Source organism: Crocodylus siamensis, chromosome 5 (assembly GCF_052110815.1).
Source record: "Crocodylus siamensis isolate JL-2025a chromosome 5, ASM5211081v1, whole genome shotgun sequence".
NCBI lineage: Eukaryota > Metazoa > Chordata > Crocodylia > Crocodylidae > Crocodylus > Crocodylus siamensis.
The window spans coordinates 41052545-41079444 of record NC_143399.1 but is presented as its reverse complement, the minus strand read 5'-3'; positions in this window follow the sequence as shown (position 1 = coordinate 41079444).

Below are 26900 nucleotides of genomic sequence, written 5' to 3'. Positions count from 1 at the left end.
ACTGATATGAGACTTCCCTTCAACATCAAATGTTTCACTATCAGCGACCCCAGTTACTGTTAGGCCTGTTGTTATGGAGATGTGTAATGCTATATGGGGGGTGATGCTGTGCTATGTCATAAAGCCTGGCAGTGTGTAAGAGGCTTTGCACAATAGAGTTCCTGAATTGTTACTGATAGAACACAGTCTTCTCTGCTTGTTTCAGACACATTTTTCACCCCATACTTTACTAAGAGAAAGGGTTGCTTCTTCATACTACTGCAGGACTTAGTTGATCACCCTGGAAGATTCCCAATATTATGAGGCAGTCTGCACAAGTCACTGATACCAGCATCTTTAGAAGCATGGGCCTGCATGCCAGAACAAGCAAAAGAATGTTTCCCCCCCAGCCTACCATTTCCCCCCGAGCCTACCATTAAGGGAGCTGAGATTTTTCTTGTCATTCTGGGAGACCTACAGACAGTCAGTGGAGCATACTTCTGGAATACTAAAGGACAGATAATGCTGCCTCCTAAAAAGAAAAAAACCAAAAACTGAACCTCTATAGCCTGCATGATAAAAGCAAAAGGAGAAATCTTGGCAGATGTTAGAACTGGAAACACAAACACTTTCTGAGCAGCAAGGACAGCTGAAGTGGTGCCTCAGCAGAACAGAGATTGGGGATCCATCATGCTTGTACTCTGAGGCCAAGGAACAGTCATAGGTAATACTTGTATTGTAACCAAGTACAGTATCTATGTTTGATTTTAGTGGGAAGTGATGGTATGAAGGGGAGGTTAGGAATATAACTAAGATGAACCAAACAGTACTATAAAAAGAACCAACTTGTGACACTTGAGAAAATGAAGAACATAAGTAATAAGATTGCTTTTTAACAAGAACAATCGCAAGAACAAAAGGGAACAAAATGTAAGACCAAGAGAACTAAAGCACAATCAAATTTAAAGACTAATCCCAAAGTCCTCATACTCAAAAGTGTTCTACTAAAGGTTGGACTGCAGTGAAAATGGTCTGTACCTGGGTTGACTGAAACACTGCTCTTAAAGTGCTATGTTGTCTCTATTTTACAGGACTTTGAAAAGTTGGGGTGCAGTGTTTGACCTTTGTAACACAGGGTGCTCCAACAACAACAATCCCATGTCCTATTCTTGAGCCAGAAGCAGGAGGAAGAGCCTAGCATCAGAAGTGACCTTTGACCATCAAACCCAAATCTTGTCAAGACACACACAGTATCACATTGGTTTAACAAGGCTAAATTGCCATAAAAACATGACTACCAGGACTGTAGCATGCTGCCACCCCTTAAATTTCTACTTTTGTGTTCCATACCACCAGAAGCAGATCCAGGATTTTACAAAGGGGATGGGGGTAGAGGACCAGAAACTAGTGCTTATGCTGCCACTACCACAATCCTAGGCTGAGCCCAGCCTCTGCACAGCCTATCTGGAGCAGGACAGGAGTGACCCTCACCCTAAGACAGCAAAGATACCAGCAGCAGCAGACAGGCAAAGGGGGAATGGGAAGGGAGGGAACATGCCTCTGAGCACCGAGGAAGGGAGGGGGTAAATTCTTACTTTCTCCAGGACTTTAAAATGTCCCTGGATGCTACTCCTGCCACATGATCAGGAAGGGGAGTGCAGCTGTACCACAGGACCCCCTCTATATTTGCCCCTGTATATCACGGATTACAAAATTAGCACCATACAAAAATGAAGGCAGGAGGGCAGCCTGTCTATTGCCTAGGCCATGAAGAAATGAGCTCATGCCAGTAGGTTACATCAGATTCTTCCCCTCAAGGCTCTGTTGGTTATTCAACAGTTCCCAAGGGCCCTGAACAGGCCTATTTGTAATGCAAAAGGGACACCACAGTGTGGGGTGCATTTGGGAGTACCAGGCTGTGGTGGTGAGTAGGGGACTCCTGGGTTGAGGGCAGCATGGTGTAAAACCATTTCTGCAGTCAAGTAAGAGTTTATCCTGGGTGTGGGTTTGAGTCAGATTAAGAAAGTTGGTGTTAAACCCCAAGATTTGAACCCTTGTTACTGCCATCCAGGACTCAGCAGAAAGGCTACAGTTATATAATGAAAAACATATATCAATAAAAACATAGGTCAGTAAAAAAGTTTGGGTGTCAGTAAAAAGTTTGCAGCTTGTCAGTAAAAACAGTTTTCTTGGGTTTGCAGTTCTGCCTCAAACATACCCAAGAAGCTTACAGACATGGCCCAGTGGTTCTGTGTCTAGAGACATGAGCTGAGGAGTGACAGAAAAATAGCACTAGAGTCATCCAGGTTCCTTCCCGCCAATGTCTCCTTCCTGGTCTTGCAGATGAAGAGCTAGGATAGAGCAAGAGGGAAGTTGACCAGAAGGTCTAGGGACTTAGTGCAGTCATGGGCAGTCATGGATGGGGAGTGCATATACTAACAAATGTGGAGAAAAGTACAGTCAGAACCTCAGGAGAAAATTTTCCAAGGAGGTAGTAAAGGGGCTGCAGCCTGGCACACTCAAAGTTGGCATGTGTTGGGGGGAGCCTTATACCGGGATATATCCTCTACAGATTCAAGGTCAAGCCAGCTACTAACCTACTAAATTAACCCCACACTTCCTACAGGTCTCCACCCTCAACTGAGCCACTGGCTGGTATTTATAATCACTGGATATAAGGGGTAGCTGATCAGTCACAAGTGATGCAGGTTCTGACTCCCTGGAAATGGGAAAGCTACATTTTCAGATCCTCCCTTTACTGGTTTGGCAACTAGAACTTCAGAATCTATGCTTGTGCCTCTTTCCTCTCAAAATCCTCTGCCCACTGGTACAGTGGCTCTGCCTTCATGAGCAGAGAGAGGCATTTAGCTATGTTAGGCTGAAGGCAGGATAGATGTGCACCTTATACACTAACTAATTCAGAGCTCTATAACATCAGCTTTCATAAGCCTGAGCTGACTTATCAGATGCCATGAAAGGACATGCAAAAATAAGTGAATCAGAGAGAGTAGTTGGAATATAAGAGTCAAGAAAGGAAGAAGCAGTTCTGGGAGAGGCAAATAAGTGACAAACCATATCCCCCAAGGGATCACAAAAGTTAATCCAGATAACAAGATAAGAATTCATAGTCCTTGTTTACACCATACTCAACACAAGCCAGTCAGCGGATGATTTTTGTTCTGCAGTTGCATATTCAAGTTGGTTTTTAAAGTGTTGTTGTCTGACAACAGCTGTTGTGAGGTCAGCAGTGGAATGTCCAGGGAGATTTAAGTGCTCTGCCACAGGCTTGTATGTCAGATGTGGCAATCTCCACATGTAAGAATGAATGAACACACATCTGTCCAATATAGACAGCAAAGGGGCACTGTAAGCAGGTGATAACACTGATAGAGGTGCAGATAAATGAACCTTGGATATTATAATCCACATTATTTGGTGCAGTGATGTATCTGCTCGGATCACACTTGCCACTCCAACTTACAATACAATCCGAAAACTGTAACCACTCAAATCAAAAAAGCCAGACCCAGACCTCACTCCAACCTGCTACACTACCAACCCCAAGACGAGAACAACAAATTCCCTCTGGTTGTTCCTGAAGTCCCCAATTTGAACAGCTTAGATGCCTCATTAATGAACTCCAACTCCTCTTGGAAAAGGATGACTGTCTCAGAGTAGTCATGAGGGGACAAACCTGTTCTGGCTTACAGAAAGACCCCCACCTCAAGCTGCATCTCTCAAGACATAGATTACCTAACTCCTAGGCCTGTGAGAAACAGCTAGTATTCACTTCGGAATCGGCCGATTTGGGGGACAGCATTCAATTTGGTGATTCGAAACACTGTCCTGATTTGATTCAGCTGCTACTGAATCTCTAAATCCCTGAATCAGCCAGGCCCATCCCCCACCCACACTCCCAGTCCAGCAATAGCTGCCCCACTCACCCCAGCTCCCTGCATTTGTAAAAAAAAAAAAAAAAAACCCTGACCCAGCAGGTGCTGCCCCCACTGCATGGGAGGCTCTGCACAAATCTCTCACCACCCCTGCTCCCCCAACTCTCCCATGGATGCCCCACCTGGGCCAGCTCTGGCCCTCTAAGAAAAAAAAAAATGAATTCACCCCCCCACCAGCAGGAACGGTGAGTCTGGGCGGGGGGATCCCCGCTGCCCTTTGCTGTTGGTGGGGGCTCTGCATGAGCCCCCTGAAGCCTCAAGGCCATTGCAGAAGCCGCGAATCTCCGGGCTTTTCTTTTTTTCTTAAAGGGCCAGAGCTGGCCTGGGCAGGGCACGTGTGGGAGTGAGGGGGGGTTGGGAGGCTTGTGCAGAGCCCCCCATGCAGCATGGGGCAGTGGGGATTGCCCCCCCACCCCGCCCGGCAGCACCCAGTGAGCATCAGGGCTTTATTTTGAAGTACCAAGATGAGACTGGTGGGAGCAGCCATGCAGAGGTTAGGGAATGGGGGGGGTTGAGGGGGCTGGCAGGGGTTCCTCCCCATGGTCCCCTCCCCCAGCCCCTAGTACTTACCAGCTTGGAGTCAGCTGCAGCCACCAGGGACTGTCTGAATCATCGAAGCTGTCTTTAGAGAGCTTTGAATCAATTCAGACCTTTTAATTGGCCCCCTGATTTGCTTCAGATTTGGAGATTCGGCCACCAAATCTGGCTGAATCTCTTTTAAATTGAATCACCACCCAAAGCTTCACACAGCCTTACTAACTCACATTCTCACTGAGACACCAAAACTTACAACGAACCCAGATGCAAGTTGTGCCATCTCATCAATATTGGCCATGTTACACACATTCTTTCACAGCATCTGATAAAGTGAGCTTGGCCTCATGAAAGTTTCTTCCTTCATGGTCAACAATCACATTAGCTTTCTCTTTCAGCAACTTATTCTGTTCTAGAGTGCCACCTCCTCCAGCTCGTCATTCAAGCTACATTCCCACCCTCTGCTTTGGGTTTGGAAAAAGGTTTGTCTTTTGCAAACCAGAGACAGCATTTTTCCTGACCCATGAGACTCTGATGCTGCCTTTGTCTCTGCCATCTGTGAAGGGAGGTGCCGTATCCTCTCTCCCTTAACCACTCTGTTTCAAGGGCTCTCTCACTTAGTCCACAGGGCTCTCCCTCAGGCACCTTTCCCCCATTATCTTTGAAAGGGTAGATGCACCAACTTAAACACTTACCCAGTTTCTTCCCTCAACTTTCAGCATCTCTGCCTCTGGCCCAGCCATCTAAGGCATTCACACCTGCAAAGCCCAGGCCTCCCACACCTGGCACAGAACCCTTCCCTCCTTCCAACTGCTTGCTGGGTTGCATAATCAATTATCATTCTCAGCTGTGAGGAGGCAATGATCAGTCCTAGCAAGTCTGTTCTCTGAACTCCCCTTAAAAAGCCAGCCTCTAACTAAAAGTCACAAAATAAGTTACTGTAAGTTGCGTCTTGGATAGATCTCCAAAGGAATTTTAAATGCTAAATCATGGTGGGAGATCTGACGATTGAGGGTAATCTGGGAGATAGTGATCATAAGATGGTGAACTTCACTATCTGTTGCAGGGCAGGAAAGTCAGCCAGTAGGGAAGAGATGCTTGACTTCACGAAAGTGGACTTCAGTGAGCTTAGGAAAATAATGGGAGAGACTCTATGGGCAGGGGACTGGAGGGGACGAGAGTTCAGGAAGGGTGGTCATTCCTCAAAGGAACAATCTTCAGAGTGCAGAAAATGTCCATTCCTGTATGCAGGAGAGGTGGTAGAGGGGGCAGGAAGCCCTCTTGGATTATCAGAGGAATCAAGAAGTGCTTAAAAAAAAAAAAAGGAGGCTTACAGACAGTAGAAACAAGGGGTAGTCACCAAGGAGGAATACACAAGTATAGCCCGTACTTGAAGGGAGAGGATTAGGAAGACAAGAGCAGCAACCAAGATAAAGTTGGTGACTGGAATCAAGGACAATAAGAAGTCCTTCTTTAGGTATACAGGGTGCAAGAGGAAGGCCAAGGGAAATGTGGGCCCCTTGCAGAATGGGATGGGGCAGCTGATAACAGACAGTCAGGAGAAAGCCAAACTCTTTACTGAATACTTTGCATCAGTGTTCCTGCATGCAAATGGTAGTCACCTGCCTGGTTGGATACTGGATGGATGCTGGGAGGGGGGCAATTGCCAACCAATGGTCAGTGTCAAACTGGTGAGGGAGCTCTTAGAGCAGCTGAATGTCTTCAAGTCAGCAGGACTGGATGGACTACACCTCAGAGTACTGAGGGACTTGTTGAACTGTTGACAATGGTATTTGAAGATCTGTGGTGCTTGGGAGAGGCCCCAGAAGACTGGAAAAGGGTCAATGTGGTGCCAAACTTTAAGAAGGGGAGGAGGGAGGATCTGAGAAACTATAGGCTGGTCAGTTTGATTTTGATAGTGGATGAAATTTTGGAAAAAATTATCCAGAAGTCCGTTTGTGAGAATCTGGCAGAAGGCATGATGCTGAGAAATAGTCAACGTGGTTTCATTGTGGGCACGTCATGTCTGACCAACCTCATCTCCTTCTATGATCAAGTAATAAACCACTTAGATATGGGAGTTGTGGTTGATATCATCTACTTGGATTTTAAAAAGGCCTTTGATATGGTTTCTCATGATGCTCTTATAAAAAAACTGAACGATTGTGGGCTGGCAGAGTCCACAGTCAGGTAGGTTGAGAACCAGCTAAGAGGTCAAACCCAGACAGTGTTGGTGGACAGGTGTGTATCATTTTGGTGGGAGGTGGCCAGTGGTGTCCCATAGTATTCGGTTCTTGGCCCCATGCTGTTCAACATCTTTATCAACGATTTAGATGAGGATATGGAAAGCACACTGGCCAAGTTTGTGGACAATACTAAGTTATAGGGAAAAGTGGTCACGCTGCGGGGGTAGGATGCGGATCCAAGCAGACCTGGACAAGCTGGAAAGGTGGGTGGAGTGGAACTGGATGCACTTCAATAAGGATAAATGCAGAGTCCTTCATCCGAGAAGTAACCAGCAACATGAATACAGGTTAGGAGGAGATGTCCTAGCTAGCACAATGGCTGAAGGGGACCTCAAGGTTATGGTTGATGACAGGATGAACATGAGCCACCAGTGCCACGCTGTAGTCAACACAGCTAATAGCATCCTGCGACGCATTAGCCAGGCATCACAAGCAGGACTAAGGAAGTGATACTTCCTCTCTACTTGGCATTGATGAGACCCCAGCTGGAGTACTGTGTCCAGTTCTCAGTGCCGCACTTCAAAAAAGACATGGAAAATCTTGAAAGGGTCCAGAGAAGGGCCACAAGAATGATTAAGGTCCTGGAGGGCAAACCTCATGAGGAAAGACTAAGGGATCTGAGACTGTTCAGCCTGGGGAAGAGAAGACTGAGAGGGGACTTGGTGGCTGTCTATCAGTATGTAAGGGGTGAATATCAGGAGCCAGGAGAAAAACTGTTTAATAGGGTGCCCCAGGGGAGGACAAGGAGCAGTGGCCATAAACCGTTAGAAGATGGTTTCTGGTTAGATGCAAGGAAGAACTTCTTTATGGTGAAGGTGACCAGAATCTGAAGCAGACTTCCCAAGGAGGTAGGGCAGTCCCCAACCTCAGAAGTCTTCAAGAGAAGACTGGACAGACACCTTGCTAGGGTCATTTGATCTCAGCAGTATTCTTGCCCAGAGCAGGGGTGGGGTGTTAGACTCTATGATCTTTTGAAGTCCCTTCTGGCCCTTAATTTCTATGATTTCTAATTTCTATGATCATCTCCCACCCCAGTGAGGCACTGTTAGTGGGGTCTCCTCAAGGATTCATCCTTGGCCTAATGTTATTGAATATTTTTATCAAAAATGAAGAAGAAAAAAAAATAAACTTGTTCATTTATAGGCACAGAAAAAATTGGAGGAGAAGTAAATCATGAAAACAATTGTTCTATGCAACTGACCAGTTAAGCCAGCCTTGGTAGAAGGGTTTATTTAATCATTCATTCTGGTAATGCTAAAGGCAAACAAGAGGCTGCCTCTGGAGGCTACTGGTTGTGGAACTCCCCTGGGAAGTGGGAAGGCCCAGGAGCCAGTCCCTCCTGCCAGGGTTATTTCTATTTTTCACCCAGTTACTGTCTAACGTAAAATGCACAGAAGCAATCTTTGAAGCAGGAGATATCATCAGGACTCCTGCCTACTAGGGAAACTGGCATAACGAGTAAGCAGTAACCAGTAAACTACAGAGGCAAATTTCCAGCACTTTTCATGCATCTTACATTACAACAGTCACTGACAGAAAAAATAGAAGCAACCCAGGAAGTGACTTGAGTCTTAAGTTTGGAGAGTCTCTGATGCATAAAAGAACGTTAATCCTGCTCACCTGCAGGTCTTCAGCTCTCTGTGAGGAGGAAGAGGATGATAAACACAAGAAGAGTTGGATAGTAACAGGCAACAATCTAATGAGGGGACAAACACTAAGCACTGAATGGAAAGTAAGGCACAGGAAGGAGACTCAAAAAAGATCCCAACTCTATGATCAGATATATTGTCCCTTTTGGGTGCTGGGAAGGAAGTGTAACACTAGCCTGAAGACTGCTATGGTAGCATCCCCCACTCATCCCCCCTGATGTATAAACAAATGACATGAGTAATGGAAGGTTTGATAAAACAGAAAAGATTAGCAAGCCTAGGAAGTTTTATGATATTGTCTTCCCTTCCATTGTGCTAGCATGTACAGAGCAAAACTGAACTACTGTGTAAAATACACGGTTCCCATGGCAGCCAACAGCAGCTCTCAGACCAATAAAAGCCCAGGCTGTAATCACACTCGATTAGTCTAATAGTATCATTTATAGTTGACTTAGAACTCTGTCTACTCTAATTAAAATGGAGATGTTTGCGAAAGCACAGAAGCACTAAAAGACACTGGGGGATCATCTCTGTAAACCCCATGCCTGTGGAGCTGTCTTCTTGGTGAACGGCTTTATATTTTCAATTTCGCTGGGCAGTTAATTTCATCCATCACCAGAACCAACATGAGTCATACTACATGCCTCTGACTTATGCAATGAGAGAGTACTGGTAGAAGAGATTGGGGGATGAGGGTGCTTACTGCTGGACAAATTAAACTGCTCTCTCTTGCTCTCAGAAAAGGCTCTGGTTTCAGCAAATCCAGGAGTAGGTAAACAGGGGTAGTCAAAGCACTTTAGCAGCCAGGCATAGAAATTTAGTCCAGATTCTCCTCCTCCTCTTTCTCATTCCAATCATGTCAGCAGAAAGAAAAGGCTATAAATAGAGCTGGTTCCAATTTATTTGTCAAAATGTTTCTCCCCCTCCCCCAAACAGAACGTGTCTATTCAATTAGCTGTCAAACTTTGTGAAAAAACAATCCACTTCTTACAGAAATGTTTGAATTCCCAGAGATACCTCTGAACTGGGCATGGGAGTGTGCACACCACATCAGTGAGATTCTGACCAACACACTTAATTTGATTCTGGGATGACTGTAACCACACAGACACATCATCACTGGAAGGCTCTTAGATGCTGTTCTTTGCTTTTCCTGTAATTTTATAACCATAGGAGATGGCCAGCAAGGTTTGGTTCACAGTTAGCTCTGTCCAGTGCCTGCATCTGACAAGTGCTGTAGGGCCAAAATGATATATACACACACCCATAAACTAGCCAAGCACACTGGTTCTACAGCGTTTGTCAGATGCAGGCACTGACTTTTGTCATATACACACACACACATATACATACATACATACTCACCAGGATAAATTCTAGAAGACTCCTTTGCCTTAAGGTACTTTCACTGTCAACATCCAGTCTGTGCCTTTAGTAAGTTATATATATAAGTAAGGAAGTTAATATATACCTGAAAAAACCCTTCTGCTTCCACACTTTGGAGTCATTCCTTCCAGCTGGGATTACAACCTCCACCTGTGTTTTATTCCCTTTCAAGTGAAGCTAGGCAACTGTACGCCCCCAGAAAATGAAACATGGTACACCAAGGTAAGCCTTCCTTATAGGTAAGTTTTCCACATGGCCAGGTTCAGTTTCTTTGCAAAGGAGAACATGTGCTGGGGAGGGAACACTTCTTCCATCAGGGGCAACTAACCCCCTCAGACAAATCCTTGCTCAAATTTGGAGGGAGTGGATGGTTTTAGTAAGGAAAATAATGAGGACTGAATTCATGGCTTCCTGATTTCCAGGAATCAGAAGGCATTGCTACAAAAAAAGCTTCATGAATTCCCTGCTTGCTTTGCAATGAAGTGGCAGAATTGGCAACTGCCTCTTAGACTGGTATAGAGGCTGTTCCATTTCCTTTCTGGCTCCCCAGTAATACATACTATCTGTGTAGTTGTTGGCCTCAAGAGGATTCTCAAATGGAAATTGGCTCCTATGCTGTTTAGGTGAAACTTTTAACCTAGTATCCCTGAACAAAGGTGTCAAGAAAAGGGAACAGCTGCCTCTACAGTCCCAAGATCTACAGAAGCAGCCCTTACCCCAGATTTTCTGATGACAGTGTGTTTGCAAGGAGCTCATCTCGCCCTACCCATCTCACAGCAGTACAGAAAATCCCCATACAACAGACTGCAGTTCCAGTACAAGCTGCTCTCCTTTGGATTGTCAGCCTGGACCATGGGATTCACACTGATCACAGGTAAGATCAAGGAGACTCCGGTTGACACTTTGTTTGATGACTTGCTAAATGGAGTGTACTCCAAGAATACCAAGGCCAGCCTGGGGACTTTTTTAATGTGCATAATATGCCAAGAACAACTGCTTTCATACAGCAAAGTGCTTTGACCCACCTGGGAATGCCAACAAACACATCTAGGGAAGGACATTCATTCCACAAGAGAAAGAGTAGCATTTCTTAGCTAATAATCACTGCACAGCTTTCAAGCTTATGGGAATGATTATCCTATCTGTACCTTTCCTGGCATGGACCCAGCTACAGCTGAGAAAGACCATACCATAATGCACATCCTGAATTAAGATTGCATAGATGAACTTTCCTTTGCAACCACTCAAGAGTTAAATCTCTATGTTCTTTAAACATGGAGGAGTCCTTGTGTGCAGTACTATTTGCAATCCCTTTAAGGCCACTTTACACTGCAAGAGAAGTGTGTTGTAGCCTTTGTGTAAATAAGAATCAGGACCTAAGACATCTACGCAAGATGAAAAAATGTGAGGAATATATTAGTATATTGGTTTCTGGGTGGACAGTGAAGTGTAAGCGGGCATTCTTTTTTGTACTTACAAAGGTTATACTATGACCTAGAAAAAGAAGATCAGTGCAGTTCTGTTTAATCTTATTATTATGAAAGTTATTATGAAGACCTTCCTCGTCCCATTTGCTGACATTTCCCTCTTCAAATTCATAACCTTTATGTTGTATTAAAATGGTTTTTAATTTAACAGTCAATCAAATCCACAAATATATTGAAATCTAGAGTTATAATTCCATTTCATGGTTCTGGTGACTTGAGCATCACTCTTCTCAATTTAAGAACATCACTAGAATTCATCAGTGGAATTACAGCTTCAGAATTCAGTTATTTGCTTGCTTTATATAAAAATGCCTCCTACCTGGGCTTTCAATTTGCTGCAGCTGAGCTCCCTATCTGAAAGAGGCAAGACTTTCTGCTTAAATCAAGCTGTATTACCTCAAAAACAAGACAGTTTCTAAGAAGCTAGTTAGTTTGTCCATGAGTCATACTTGATGCAGGCTCCAGTTAATGTAAAGGATGCATTATATAAGCCCTATATCCATAAAAGCATCAGAACAACACCTTTGGTCAGCATACTTAAAATGCAAACGACCTGTAGTTGGAAGAGAAGTAAGAGAAGAAGCTCCCTCGAGATTTGGATGTTCATGAGAAGTAATAAATGAAAACATAGGCCAGGAAAGCAGGAATTTGGATTGTTTCTCCACATGGTTGGATCCAGCTCTTGATTGACTTTGGCTGGTGTCCATACACAGAGCATGAGATATGCTGGAGAACAGTAGTTTAGTGCAAGTGACATCCAGTCCAAAAATAGGCCAGACATAGACACACTTGACAAGTATAATGTAGTTGTGAGTCAGGTCAAGAAGGGGAGGGGTGATACATGACACTATAGATTGGATTATCTTGCTAGGCACAGCCCTGATCAAGAAGTAGTATGGACCTGCATTGCCACAAAAGTAGTGCCAGAGATGATGCTCTCTCAGAGGCAAATTTCCCACTAAGTAATTTGCTGCTGGTCCACTGTAAAACAGCCTAAGCACCTCCTACATCTTCCTGGCCAGAGTTTCCAACTGAATCAAAGCCCCACTCCATCTCCTCCCATCTCAGTCCATTCTTACCATCTGCTCGAGGAAGGGAAGTAATCAGGTGCTTGAAGGATAGATGCCGTCTTGGCCAATACACTGGAGGATGGGACCAACATTGTCCAAAGCTAAAGATCCAAGCTTTACTAGACTGGAGAAGGTCTGCTGCAACTGACTTGCATCCCCTTTGGGTTGTTGTACCAAAGGAGCCTCTAAATACACCTAACAGAGGTCATACTTGCTTTTGCAAGCCTTGGCTCAGGGCCTGAGTAGCCCACAAATCTGAGAAGCGTAATTTTATTCCCTTGGCTGAATGGGGACTCCAGGCCTAGGACAGGCCTCCCTCTCATAGGCTGGGCTGCCAAGGATGGCGCAAAGGAGAATTTTCTCTCTACACCTACAATTCCTTTACCCTAATTCATCAAGGAGGATGGCCTAGCATAGGTCTTACTGAGGATAGATCACTGGAGTCCTAGAGATGGTCATCTGTGAACTGCAAACAGCTGTCCCAGAAAAGGGTCCCTAAGATTAGGGTCTAAGGACCAGCCTGCTTGGGATTCTGGTTTGAAAGGTGTGGAATAAGCAGTCTTCTCTTTCTGGGACCATCAATACTTGCAAGGCAACAGATGCCAACTGGGGAAAGCCCAGCAGCCACAGAGAGGAGCCATTCAACCAGAAAGCCACTGTATTGCCTGGGATGCCAGTTAGCAGGTACAGAGTCTACAAGGATGAGAGCTGTAAATGCAAGGGCAGAGCAGAGTCAGGGAGCCAAGGATCCTTTTGTAGACCCAGGAGTTTGTCTGCCCTGCACTACCACCCACAGAAAGTGCCTATCAAGCTTTCAGTGCAAGTCCATTCACCTTTGGTCTCTGCTTGGAGATCGGCTACTGCTACTGTTTGTTTCCCAGCTTTTGTCACATTCTGCTTCCTTTTTCCAATTAAATAACATTGAAGAAGTCGTCAGAACAAATCCCAGATCCTGCATCCAGTTTGAGAAGCAGAGCTAATAGTGTGGGAGGGTGGGGTCTCTTCCTTTCAGGGGAAAGAATGCTAGCAGTGCTACTCCTGAGCCCTGCCCATCTCAGCCCTGCCCCTTGCTATTGCACATGGAGCCCCTATGACTCCAACTTTACTCCATGCTCAGTAAAGCAAATGCAAATCCAAACTCTTCTCTAGCTTAGGTACCCATCATATCTCCATTACCTGCACATGTGCCTCCTCACAGGACATGCAGCAGGTAAAAAAGTGATGCTCAGAGAAGCTAAGGACTGGGATTTTAAGGTATTTCAGAGCCTTAAGATACAGGTATAAGTGTTTTTGAAAATACTGCTGGGCACTTTATTACCTAAACAGCTGCCTAAGGTCAACACAGGATGTCTGACAGCGAGGAAGGAACTGATCCCAGAATTGTAGAGCCCTACTGAGCACTTGGGCAGCTTCCCTACCCTAGAGAGCTACCAGAGGCCAGACAGGGCATGTCTACACTGCATCATACAGACAGGGCTGGGAGGACTACCACAAACAATTCTAACAGTAGATTCCCACTGTGTGTGTGCAATGCATGCTGAGAAGTGTCACACAACTGCTATTACAGCATGCCCAAGACTGAGAGTGCTGCTGGGCCTGCACTGGGTGTGCAAAGAACAGCCGGTGTGACATTGTTTGGCATTCAAGGTGTGCAGACTGAAGATGAGTAGGTAAAGTGTGCTTTCACAACACCCCTCCTGAGCACTTTGCTCACATCTCCTGAGACTTCAAACCTACTCACACCACTTGTCTAAATGCCTCTCCCCACCTTTTTTTACTGCACATAAAAAACCAATAACAAACTCCTTTGCTTATAAAATTGCACCAGCTCAGAAAATAAACACAGGGAGAAACATATCACTTCAGGTAACAGAAAAATATATTCCAGGAAAAGAAGTGTTCAGGACCCCGACTGAGGAGAGCAAACTTACACAGCAGTCTTTAGGCTACTCTATGCCCCAAGAGCAAAAAGAGCAAGGCACTTCACCAATCAAGTTCGGACATCAGATGTGGAACAAACAACAAGAGCTAATAAACTACACTAAATACAAGATCCTGTTTCCATGTTAACAAGTGCTAATGTGTAGTTACTGCTGCGCTATTAATCTTGTACTGTATTTACAGGTACTAGCTAATTGCTTAATAGACTAGCTTTCTACACAGTAAATGCCACACGTGTAGATGGTGACCCTTTAGTGTACACTACTATGTAGTAAACCCCTTCCCACCACGAGCCCACTTACCTCCGGCTGTGCTGGGGGTCAGCAGGGGGCTCTGCAGCTGCTGAGGGGGTGTCTGGGGGGCTTCGGGGGAGCGGGGGTGCAGCGGGCTTTCACCCACGCGTCTCTCACTGCTCCGGAGCCATGCAACCGGAGCCGCGTGACCAGGCTGCATAAACAGGCGCTCGAGTTAGCGCAGAGTTCGCACAGGAGAGGGTGTGGGAGGGCACGAGACTCTGCCTGCGACCCCCCCAGAGTAGTCAGTCCCAGCCGTAGCCAGCCTACCAGAGGCATGACACGGATGGGCACGCGCCGCACCCCGAGGGTCCCCTCGGGCTCTGTGGCCCCCCCATCGGGCACCTCAGAGATGGCCGCCCAGACGGAGCCCATGGTCCCGGGCTCCACGCAGACGGAGCCCCTGGCTCTTGGCTGCGGGGGCTGCCTGTCCCTTTTTCAGGCTCTGGGGCCCGGGAGCATGGCCCCCTCCCCTTGCGGGGTCTGCTCCCTACTGGGGTCTCTGGCGCGCCAGCTGGAGGAGCTCCAGGCCACAGTCCAGAGACTGCGTGCCATCAGGGACTGCGAGCAGGAGATAGACTCCTACTGCCAGGCCCTTCTCCCCCGGGAGCCGCAGGGTAGAGCACCATCTCCCTCCAGGACTAAGGAGGACTCTGGGACCTCCCGCTCTGCCCAGTCAGGGGCCTGGACCAAGGTGGTCAAGGGCCCAAAGGCCCGCCGCACCAAGGCCCCCCCCTCGCCGGAGCTTAGCAACAGGTTCGCACCTCTTGCAGCCCCAGCAGAGCCTGCGCAGTTGCCGGCTCCCGCAGGCAACCCAGGCTCAACCACAGCTACTGCCCCCGGTCTCCCCAAGTCAAAGTGAAAGGTGTTTGTTGTGGGAGACTCCATCCTGCGGGGAGTCAACACTGAGGGGGCAATCTGCCGCCCCGACCCCTTAGCCCGGGAAGTCTGCTGCTTCCCAGAGGCCCGCATCCAAGACATTGCGGAGAGGATCCCACAGCTCCTCCGGCCCACAGACCACTACCCCATGCTCCTTATTCACGTGGGCACCGATGACACGGCTCAGAGCACCCCCAGCCAGGTCATGAGGTGCTACAGGGATTTGGGAGCGGGGCTTAGGGGTCTGGGAGCTCAGGTGGTGTTTTTGTCGATCCTCCCAGTCTCGGACTATGGGCTGAGGAGGGAGAGGAGGATCCACACAGTGAACCAAAGACTGCGGAGCTGGTGTCATCGGGAAGGCTTTGGCTTCCATGACCACAGCCCGCTCTTTGGCGAGAGAGGCAGCGAGCTGCTGGGAAGAGATGGCCTCCACCTCTCTCCCCTGGGGAGGAGGCTCTTCTCAGCCAGGCTGGCTGACCTGCTCCACCGGGCTTTAAACTAAGCCCGCTGGGGGATGGGGGACTACTGCCACTGCTGGCCCGCTGAACGGCCCTTGCAAAGCCAGCAGACCAAGGCACTTAAGGGAGCCCACCCCTGCCCCAGCCCTGGCACAATCTGTGGGCAAGGCAAGAGCCCCCAAGGGGACACTTGCCTGCCTGTACACTAATGCCAGGAGCCTGGGCAACAAGCAGGACGAGCTCGTCCTCCTGCTCAGTGCAAAGAATTATGACGTCATTGGGATAACGGAGACCTGGTGGGACTCCACCCATGACTGGACCATGGGTATAGAGGGCTATACCCTGTACAGGAGGGATCATGTTGGCTTTAAACTAGGCTCGTCGGGGGAAGGGGAAGATGAGGGCAGAGGAAACATCAGACTGCCAGACCAAACAGCACCCATAACTACAGCCCAGCCCGGACCAATGAGCGAAGCGAACAAACAGGTAAGAGAGAAGGGCCAGGGTAACACTGGGACTAGGGGGTCAGTACACTCACCCACAGGAGGCCTCAAATGCCTCTACACAAATGCTCGTAGTATGGGCAACAAGCAGGAGGAACTCACCCTCCTGCTGCCTGACACCAGCCCGGACATAGTGGGGATTACAGAAATGTGGTGGGATGAAACGCATGATTGGGCGGTCAATGTCAAGGGCTATAGGCTGTACAGGAGGGACAGGATAGGAAAGAGAGGTGGGGGCATGGCGCTCTATATTAAGGAGGAATACACATCCTCTTTAATTAGCAAGGAGTCAGGGGAGGGGCACTCTGAAGTGCTTTGGGTTAGAGTACAAGGCAGTCAAGGGGAAAGGGACTTAATGGTAGGAGTCTACTACAGACCTCCCAACCAGGGAGAAGAGCTTGACCAGGAATTCTTGGGTCAGCTCACAGAGGTAGTGAAGGCTAAGGATGTGGTAGTCATGGGAGACCTGAATTTCCCAGACATCTGCTGGGAAGAGCAGTCAGCCAGGTCTGAACGCTCACGTAAGTTCTTGGCCAGAGTGCAGGACCTCCATCTAACCCAGGAGGTGCACAGCCCCACCAGGGGGGACGCCTTGTTGGACCTGGTGCTGGCCACAAGTGATGACCTGGTGAGGGGGCTGCGGGTGCTCGACCACCTGGGCGACAGCGATCATCGCCTGCTGGAATTCACCATCCAACGCAAGGTGGCAAAGGCATGCGGTAAGGCAGTGGCCCTAGATTTTAGGAGGGCAGACTTCAACAAGCTAAGGAGGATAGTTGGAGAAGCGCTGAGGTCCTGGAGGGGAGGGGAGCCAGGTGTCCAAGGAGAGTGGTCGCTCCTTAAGGAGACGATCCTCCAAGCCCAAAGGAAGGTAATCCCAACACAGATCAAAGGGAGCAGGAGAGCACACAAGCCTCCGTGGCTCACCAAAAGCATCCGGGAATATCTCCTTGCTAAAAAGGAGGCTTACACCCAATGGAAAGAAGGGGTCATCACCAGGGAGGACTATTCTGTAGTTGCTCGGGGATGTAGGGGGGTAGTTAGGAAGGCCAAGGCAGAGATGGAACTGGGGCCAGCTTCCCAGATTAAGGACAATAAGAAGTCTTTTTTTTAATACGTAGGGGGTAAAAAGAAGGTCCCAGGTAATGTGGGGCCCTTACAGGATGCCATGGGAAACTTGGTCGTCACACCAGACGGCAAAGCTAACATGTTTAATGATTTCTTTGCCTCCATCTTCCTAAGTAGGGACCAGAACAGCCATCTCCCTGCTGGGCCCCCCTCGGGCCCCAGGGGAGGCACACCTGGGCCACGGGTTAGCAAGGATTTAGTTAGGAAGCTTCTGGAGGGGTTGGACGTATTCAAGTCAGCCGGTCCGGATGATCTCCACCCTAGAGTTCTAAAGGAACTGGCCGAGGTCGTTGCCAGTCCCCTGGCACAACTTTATGAGCACTCATGGTGCTCTGGTGAGGTTCTGGAGGACTGGAAGAGGGCCAACGTGGTCCCCATCTTCAAAAAAGGCAGGAAGGAGGACCCGGGAAACTATAGGTCTTACCTCGATCCTAGGCAAGCTGTTTGAGAAAATTATGCTGGCACACATCCAGGAGGGGCCAGCAGGGGACTGCATGCTTAGGGGCAACCAACATGGGTTCATCAGTGGCAGGTCCTGTCAGACCAACCTGGTGGCCTTTTACGATCAGATCACCAGATCATTAGATGCAGGGGTAGCAGTGGATATAACCTTCCTAGACTTCGGGAAGACTTTTGACACTGTCTCTCACCCCGTTCTCATTAAGAAACTGGGGGGCTGTGGTGTAGACACCCACGCAGTCAAATGGGTCACCAACTGGCTGGAGGGCCGCACCCAGAGGGTGGTAGCGGATGGGTCCTTCTCAACCTGGAAGGACGTGGGCAGTGGGGTTCCTCAGGGCTCGGTCCTCGGGCCCGCACTGTTCAACATCTTCATCAGCGATTTGGACGAGGGGGTAAAAAGCACCCTGTTCAAATTTGCTGATGACACTAAGATGTGGGGGGACGTGGGCACATTGGAAGGATGCAACAGGCTACAATCAGACCTCGACAGGTTACAAGGGTGGGCGGACGAGAATAGGATGGGTTTCAACACAGACAAGTGCAAGGTGATGCACCTCGGGAGGAACAACTGGCACCATACCTACAGGTTAGGGAACTCCCCTCTTGTCAGCACAGAGGCGGAAAGGGATCTGGGGGTCATCATTGACTCCAAGATGAACATGGGCCGGCAGTGTGGGGAGGCAGTTAGGAAGGCCAACCGCACCTTGTCATACATCCACAGATGCATCTCGAGCAGGTCCAAAGAGGTGATCCTCCCCCTCTATGCGGCACTGGTCAGGCCGCAGCTGGAGTACTGCGTTCAGTTCTGGGTGCCGCACTTCAAGAGGGATGTCGACAGCATGGAGAGGGTCCAGAGGAGGGCCACTCGTATGATCAGGGGACAACAGGGCAGGCCCTATGAGGAGAGGCTACGGGACCTGAACCTGTTCAGCCTCCAAAAGAGAAGGCTGAGGAGGGATCTTGTGGCCTGTTATAAATTAGTCAGGGGGGATCAGCAGGCATTGGGGGAGTCACTGTTCCCCTGAGCACCGCTAGGAGTGACCAGGAATAACGGTCACAAGCTGGCAGAGGGTAGGTTTAGGTTAGCTATCAGGAGGCGCTACTTCACGGTCAGGGCGGCTAGGGTCTGGAACCAGCTTCCAAGAGAAGTGGTGCAGGCTCCTACCCTGGGGGTCTTTAAGAGGAGGTTGGATACACATCTTGCTGGGGTCATTTGACCCCATTACTCTTTCTTGCCATGGCAGGGGGTCGGACTAGATGATCTGCTCAGGTCCCTTCCGACCCTAGAAACTATGAAACTATGAAAAGGGGCGGGGGTGTAGCTCTCTATGTGAAGGACAGCTACATGTCCCTGCAAGCTGATGTTGGCAACCAGCATGGACAGCTAGAGACCCTCTGGGTAAAAATTCGTGGGGAATATGGCACAGGGGACACAACGGTGGGAGTCTACTACAGACCCCCCACTCAAAGTCCTCAGCTTGACCAGGAGTTCGCCCGGGAACTGACTGAGGCCGCTTGCTCCAGGACCTTGGTTGTCATGGGTGACTTCAATTACCCGGACATCTCGTGGGAAGATCACTCAGCAAAATCCGAGCGGTCGCAAAGCTTTCTCTCGTGCGTGGATGACCTCTACCTGACTCAAGAAGTCTATGGGCCAACAAGAGGCAAAGCGCTGCTCGACCTGGTACTGGCTATGGGGGATGACCTAATCGGCGACCTAGTGATCGATGGGAAGTTGGGTGACAGCGACCACGAGCTGATCACCTTCACCATCCGCCGTAAAGCCGGCAAGTCAGTCAGCAACACAGAAGTCCTTGACTTCAGAAAAGCTGACTTTGACAAGCTCAAGAGGCTTGTCGGTCAAGCCCTTAGGGACCATTACCCCAGGGAGATGGGAGTTCAAGAAGAGTGGTTGCTTCTCAAGGGAGCAATCCTCAATGCACAAGCTAAATCTATTCCAACATGGAGGAAAAGCAGCAAGAAGGCACAGCAGCCCTCCTGGCTCTCCAGGGACCTAGAGGACCTCCTACAGCTAAAAAGGAAAACCTACAAAGGATGGAGGACGGGATTCACCTCCAAGGAGGTTTATTCTGCACTGGTCCGGTCCTGCAGGGAGCAAACCAGGAAAGCCAAGGCTGCAACTGAACTCCAACTAGCTTCAAGCATCAAGGACAATAAAAAGTCCTTTTTCAGATATGTGGGGAGCCAGAGGAAAAGCAAGGGCAATGTTGGACCCCTGCTGAACCAGATGGGGCAACTGACAACTGACGCCCAGGAAAAAGCCAAACTATTAAATAGGTACTTTGCATCAGTCTTTCATCAGTCACACGGGATGCCCATGCCTGCTATGGGACAGGGAAATCTGGGTGAGGGGGATCCCCTACCCTCCATCAATGCTGACCTCGTGAAGGAACACCTTGAGAAGCTGGATACCTTCAAGTCAGCCGGCCCTGACAATCTGCACCCCAGGGTACTCAAGGAGCTGGCGAGCGTCATAGCCCAGCCCCTGGCACGGATCTTGGAAAACTCCTGGCGCTCTGGTGTAGTGCCCGAAGACTGGAAGAAGGCCAATGTGGTGCCGATCTTCAAGAAAGGGAGGAGAGTGGATCCGGCTAACTACAGGCCCATTAGCCTGACTTCTATCCTGGGGAAGATCTTAGAAAAGTTTATTAAGGAAGCCATCCTTGAGGGACTGGCCCAGGCTAACATCCTGAGGGATAGCCAGCATGGGTTTGTTGCGGGTAGGTCTTGTTTGACCAATCTCATTTCCTTCTACGACCAGGTGACCTATCACCTGGACGAGGGAGAAGAGATTGATGTCATATATCTTGACTTCAAAAAAGCTTTTGATCTGGTATCTCATGATCACCTCTTGGCCAAACTGGCCAGTTGTGGCCTTGGCTCCACCACGATCCACTGGCTGGAAAATTGGCTCCGTGGTCAGACCCAGAGGGTTGTATTGATGGCAGTCACTCATCGTGGTGCCCTGTGACCAGTGGGGTCCCTCAAGGCTCTGTCCTGGGACCCATATTGTTCAACATCTTCATTAATGATGTGGACATTGGAGTCAGGAGTGGACTGGCGAAGTTCGCCGATGACACCAAACTTTGGGGCAAAGCATCCACACCAGAAGATAGGTGGGTGATCCAGGCTGACCTGGACAGGCTCAGCAAATGGGCAGAAGAGAACCTGACGGTGTTTAACAGCGAAAGATGCAAGGTTCTCCACCTTGGGAGGAAAAACCTGCAGCATCCTTATAGGCTCGGCAGTGCTACGTTGGATAGCACTACAGAAGAAAGAGACTTGGGGGTCATCATTGACCACAAGATGAACATGAGCCTGCAATGTGATGCTGCGGCTAGTAAAGCGACCACAACGCTGGCTTGCATCCATAGATGCTTCTCGAGCAAATCCCGGGACGTCATTCTCCCCTTGTACTCGGCCTTGGTGAGGCCGCAGCTGGAGTACTGCGTCCAGTTTTGGGCTCCACAATTCAAAAAGGATGTGGAGAAGCTTGAAAGAGTCCAGAGGAGAGCCACGCGCATGATCAGAGGTCAGGAAAACAGACCTTACGACGACAGGCTGAGAGCCATGGGACTCTTTAGCCTGGAAAAGCGTAGGCTCAGGGGTGATCTGATGGCCACCTATAAGTTTATCAGGGGTGACCACCAGGATCTGGGGAAACGTTTGTTCACCAGAGCGCCCCAAGGGATGACGAGGTCGAACGGTCACAAACTCCTGCAAGACCGTTTCAGGCTGGACATAAGGAAGAACTTCTTTACTGTCCAAGTCCCCAGGGTCTGGAACAGCCTGCCATCAGAGGTGGTTCAAGCACCTACATTGAACACCTTCAAGAGTAAATTGGATGCTTATCTTGCTGGGATCCTATGACCCCAGCTGACTTCCTGCCCTTTGGGCAGGGGGCTGGACTCGATGATCTCCCGAGGTCCCTTCCAGCCCTGATGTCTATGAAATCTATGAAATCCTCAGTAAAGGCACAGTAGAAAAAATAAAGCAGAAACACATGAAGCGAGATCAAAATGGTCTCTAAATAAACTTATTTTTTCCAGGCATGTCAGTGGCTGTTCAAATAATTTTCTGTGGCTGGGAACAAGGAGGGAAGAGGTTTGAGATAAAAGCTCTTCCTGTTTATATCATGTCTGACATGAATCAATCCTTTCAGTAGCTGCTATGCAACAGCATTACCAAAATGACAGGGAGGAGAATCAGATTATTTTTGAAGTTGATTATACAGAGCAATTATGTTCACCACACACTAGAGTCTGCAAAGATGGGCTAGGAATGAGAAAAGAGCTGTGACACGATGGATGTCAGATGTGGGACACTAAGGCCAGGGCCAACAGTTATAACATGGAACAAGAAACATTTCTCCCTCACCAAGGGACATAGTTATACTTACTGAAATATAGAGATATTGAGAAACAGGCAAACAGTGGCAATCAGGAAATAGCAAGGGACTGGTGCCCTGCTTCTGAAACCAAAGCATGTTTTACAGGATTAATTTCCCATCACAGAGCTGCTAGTCTCAGGAATCAGGATGACCTTGATAGCATTTCCTTAAATCCCTGCCTGTGTAGTTACCATTGGCTTAGCCTGTACAGTTCTTTCTGCAGTCAAAACGGGGGTTGGCTGAAGGGGTGGGTTCTTCCAGTTTATTCACAGCAGATGATACCTTACGTATTTAAAATCAATGTGCCTACTCCCAGAGGAAGTTACTTTGCTTAGCGTGAACAAGGGTGGCAGAAGCCAGAATCCAACTATAAATATCAGGTGCCTGTCCTTTGGTCCCCCAAATACCCAGCCCAAGCATGGACTCCATTGACATATAGGGATTATTCTATCTTTGATTTAAACACAGCAGCTTTCTACCCTTCCCCATATATATGAACAAGGTAATGCCTGCCTGGACAACTATCAAGAAATTGTGGTCAGTTTAGTTTGCCATGAATTGCAGACCAAGTTATGGAACATTGGAAAGAAAATTTCATCTGTAAGAAGCCAAGTAATGGTACTATTGTTGACGTCAGTCATTCTGGTCTTGCGGAAAAAGTTCTGTTTAAACAAACTTGGCACTGATCATTTGGTATTGGTGCAAGTTTTGTGGATAAAGGTTACTATTGACATAATAAACTTGAATTTAGACACTTGACTCAGTACCCATAAAACACTGATTAATATATAAATTAGCACAGCTAAAAAATCTATATAGATTATGCTTACTTTTTTAAAAATCTGGGTTGCTGATAGAGCTCAATGTAGCTTTAAATGGGGAAGCATCTTGAATTGGGAATTCTCAGGCCTATACCTTTCAACATGGGGATAGGTCAATTCTACATAGATGGCTGCAGATTTAGTACACTGAATTTAATCAAACATCATGTATTTTACGATAGTCAAATGCAAGGTCATACTCCAGGGACAAAGAATGTAGATCATACCTGCAGGTATATTCCAGGTCACTGTACCTTAGTGACTCTGAGGGCCATTCTACACGTGCAAGTAAAGGTGTGATGGAAATGGGATCTAATGCACAATCCACATAATCATGTCTTTTGCCATGTCACACATGCCTGGTAGGACATGTGATTGTGGAAACATGAATCAGATCCCATCATGCCTTACTGTTGGTGCAACAGGTGCCTGATCCCAGGCTCCCCCTCACTAGCAAAAAGCAAGTTCTCATGGCTCTGAGCCCCCTCAGCTGTGCCCCTGTGGCTGGGAGATCATAGCAACTGCAGTTTCCCAGCTCTGGGGGGTGCTTGGGACACAGTCATGGCTGGGAGCACTGTCAGCTGATGGGGCTCCCACCTGGGGGGCATGTGCTCTAATGGGACAGCTCTTCGTAGGACATGTTGTATCTCCTGCAACCAGACCTTTTTTTGGCATCATTCACATGGTTGTCCTGGATCTTCATCCATTTAGTCTTGGCCTGCCACTGCACCCAGTCCCTGTTGTGGCCCTGAACTTGCATCTATTGTGCAATGTGTTTGGACACATCCCTGTTGCAGAGCCCTTTATCGAGCTGGTCATGAGTTTCCTGTTCACCCCACATGGCAACAAGATCCCTTATCTCCCCTGACACCAGTTGTGTGACCAGGATTGGGCACTGGTGGCGGACAGGACAGAGTCTTCCATGGCCCACACTGGTGCCCATGGGGTTTCAGCACCCACAAGTGGGTAAGGGTCCAGCTGAGATAAGATAGATGGATGGATGGTTGGATGGATATAGCTGCAGGTCCTGGCACATGGCTCTCCCTCTCACTCCAGCTGGGTGTGGTCCCTGCTCCAGAATAACTGGGTCTCCACTGGCCAAGCTATCCCCACAACCTCAAACTTTCCAGGGACTTCTAGCAGATGCCCCCATGATGCTGGCAATGCCCCATGCCCCGGCCTGGAAATTTCCAGTGTCCTCTGCCTGCAACAGAGGCAGATGGCCATGCCTCAGATGCTCCTCAAGTTTCCAGGTGTGTCCACCTGCTTGAACCAGCTTGGATATTCAGTGTTTCCCCTCCCCCACTCCTAGTACTCTGAAGCCCTGTAACTGAGAACCAAAAAAACTTGCAGCACCCCCGATGCACATGGCTTGGATACCTGCTGGCAGTGTTCAAGCCATGGAGGTCACAGTGTCACCTCCATGCAAGCCAAGTCCTGATGTTTTGCACCCCACCACCTCAACTCACCAGAGGCCAGCTGCTGGCACTGGGGTCTACGCTGGGGTCCAGGTCACAGGATGCCTGGTTCTGACCTCAAACCAGTAGTGTGTGGGTGCCAGGGTCAGGGTCCAAGAGAGAGGCTATGCCTAAGCAAGGGGGTTCTCCTGGGCTCAGTGATGGGGTCGCTGTGCATGTTTTGAGGTACTTTATAACAGGGTGTCCCAGGGCTCATGCATAGGAGACAGATGCCTCACTCCCCACTGCTGCCTGGGGCCAAGGAGATGAGTAGGCCTGTGTGAGTCAGCAGCAATCCGATCCAGCTTCAGATCTGGCCACTTCGGATGGCCGTGATCCGATCCGGAGTTCCAGATTGGGTTTCTGCCTCGATCCGGCCAAAGTGGCTCTGAAGCTTTGGAGCCTCCTCGGAGATCCAGCCATAGGGTATAATGGGGAATCAATGAAATACGTATAACTTTGTTGTTTTTTGTCCGATTTGGATGAACCTTGCAGGGATGGTAGCCTCTGCTGAGATCCTGAAACCTGCCAAGTTTCAAGAAGATCAGTGCAGGGGGCTTGGGGCAACTGTACCACAAATTCTTGAAAGCCAAACTCATGTGTGTTACAACACAGGGGGGTTAAAGCTACCGGAGTCATAGCTCTTACTGAGGCCACAAAGCCTACCAAGTTTCAAGGAGATCGCTACAGGGGTTGTAGGGGAACTGCACCTCAAGCTGCGGACAAGCAAAAGTGGTGCCATGGGTGACACTGCGTGTGTTCAGGCACAGCGAGGTGACAGCTGCAGGGGTGGTGGCCCCTACTGCGGCCATGAAGCCTGCCAGCTGTGGAGAAGATCAGTGCAGGGGGGTTCTGGGGCCCTGCACCCCTGGCTGCTGACAGGCAAAACTTGTGCGAAGACTGTGCCTGTCCTGGGGGCAGTTGATTGCCTGTATTGATTCTTTCTTCTCCTTAGTCTCTGCTTATGTAGGTGTTAATTGATGGTAAATAACTGGTTACATTAGCTAGGTCCTGTGTATTGAGCTGGTGCTGAGTGAATCGTGATTGATTGGTAACTGGTAACACAGCAGCTTAGCAGCCAGGCCTGCAGTAGCGTCTCCGACCCAAGCCAGAGACAGTCCCACAAGCATCCATGGCACGAGTTTTGCTTGTGCGCAGCTTGAGGGGCAGTTACTCACAAACCCCTGCACCAGTCTTCTTGAAACTTGGCAGGCTTTGTTTCCTCAATAAGAGCTACCACCTCTGCAGTTTTGATCCCCCTTGTGTTGTAACACATAGACATAACAGGAGTTTTGCTTTCAAGAATTTGGGGTGCTGTTCCCCCCAAACCTCTGCCCAGAACTTCTTGAAACTTGGAAGCCTTCATTGTCTCTGCAGCATCTATCATCCCTGAAAATTTCATCCAAATCGGACAAAAAGCAACAAAGTTATAGATATTTTATTGTTTCCCCATTATACCCTATGGCCGGCTCTCCAAGGTGGCTCCGAACCACTTTGGGAAGCTGAATGAGGCAGCACTTTGACCGGATGTGCTGCTTCAGACCCTGAAGCATCCCAAGCTTCTCAGGTTCCAAAGGTCTGTCCAAAGTCTTGCACAGCCCTAGAAATGGGCTGTGCTTTCTTGGTGCTGAAACAGCCTGGGAGCGAAGCCTGTTAAGCACTCAGCCAGAGCAGCTGAGCATGGACAAAGTACCAGTGCGCCTCCCTGCGGGGGACGGGTAGAGTAGGGCCACAAAGAAGGCTGGGATGCCAGAAGACAGTGATCTAACTTTAATCAATAGGGCAACAGTCCATAAGTACAATGCATTAGTCTAACCTGAATCAATCTCAATTGAGTGTACCTCGCACCAGGTTTACCTTTGGTCACTTGCACAATTTTGAAACCAATCTATGTGCACCAAACTTCTGCACACTGACTTAGGCCAGTCTAAGCATAATGTCTGTATGTGCCTTAGGGTCCTGCAGTGGAACGCTCTCTTTTCACTTTCATGGGACATTCTGCTCTACATTGCGAGGAGAGAGAAGAGCCCCAAGGAAGTAAAATGGCCCCATCTGTATTGCAAAGAACTCTGCAGGGCCCCATCTTCACCCGGTGTTTCAGGAGGGAAGGGGGAGTCAGCCAGAACTCCAGGATAAAAGGAGATGTGGGGCAGGCAAAAGAGAAACACAGAAAACAGGAAGAGGCTGACTCAGGCAGCGAGACGGCAGGGAGAGCTGGAGGCACTGAGGAAGCAAGGGAGACC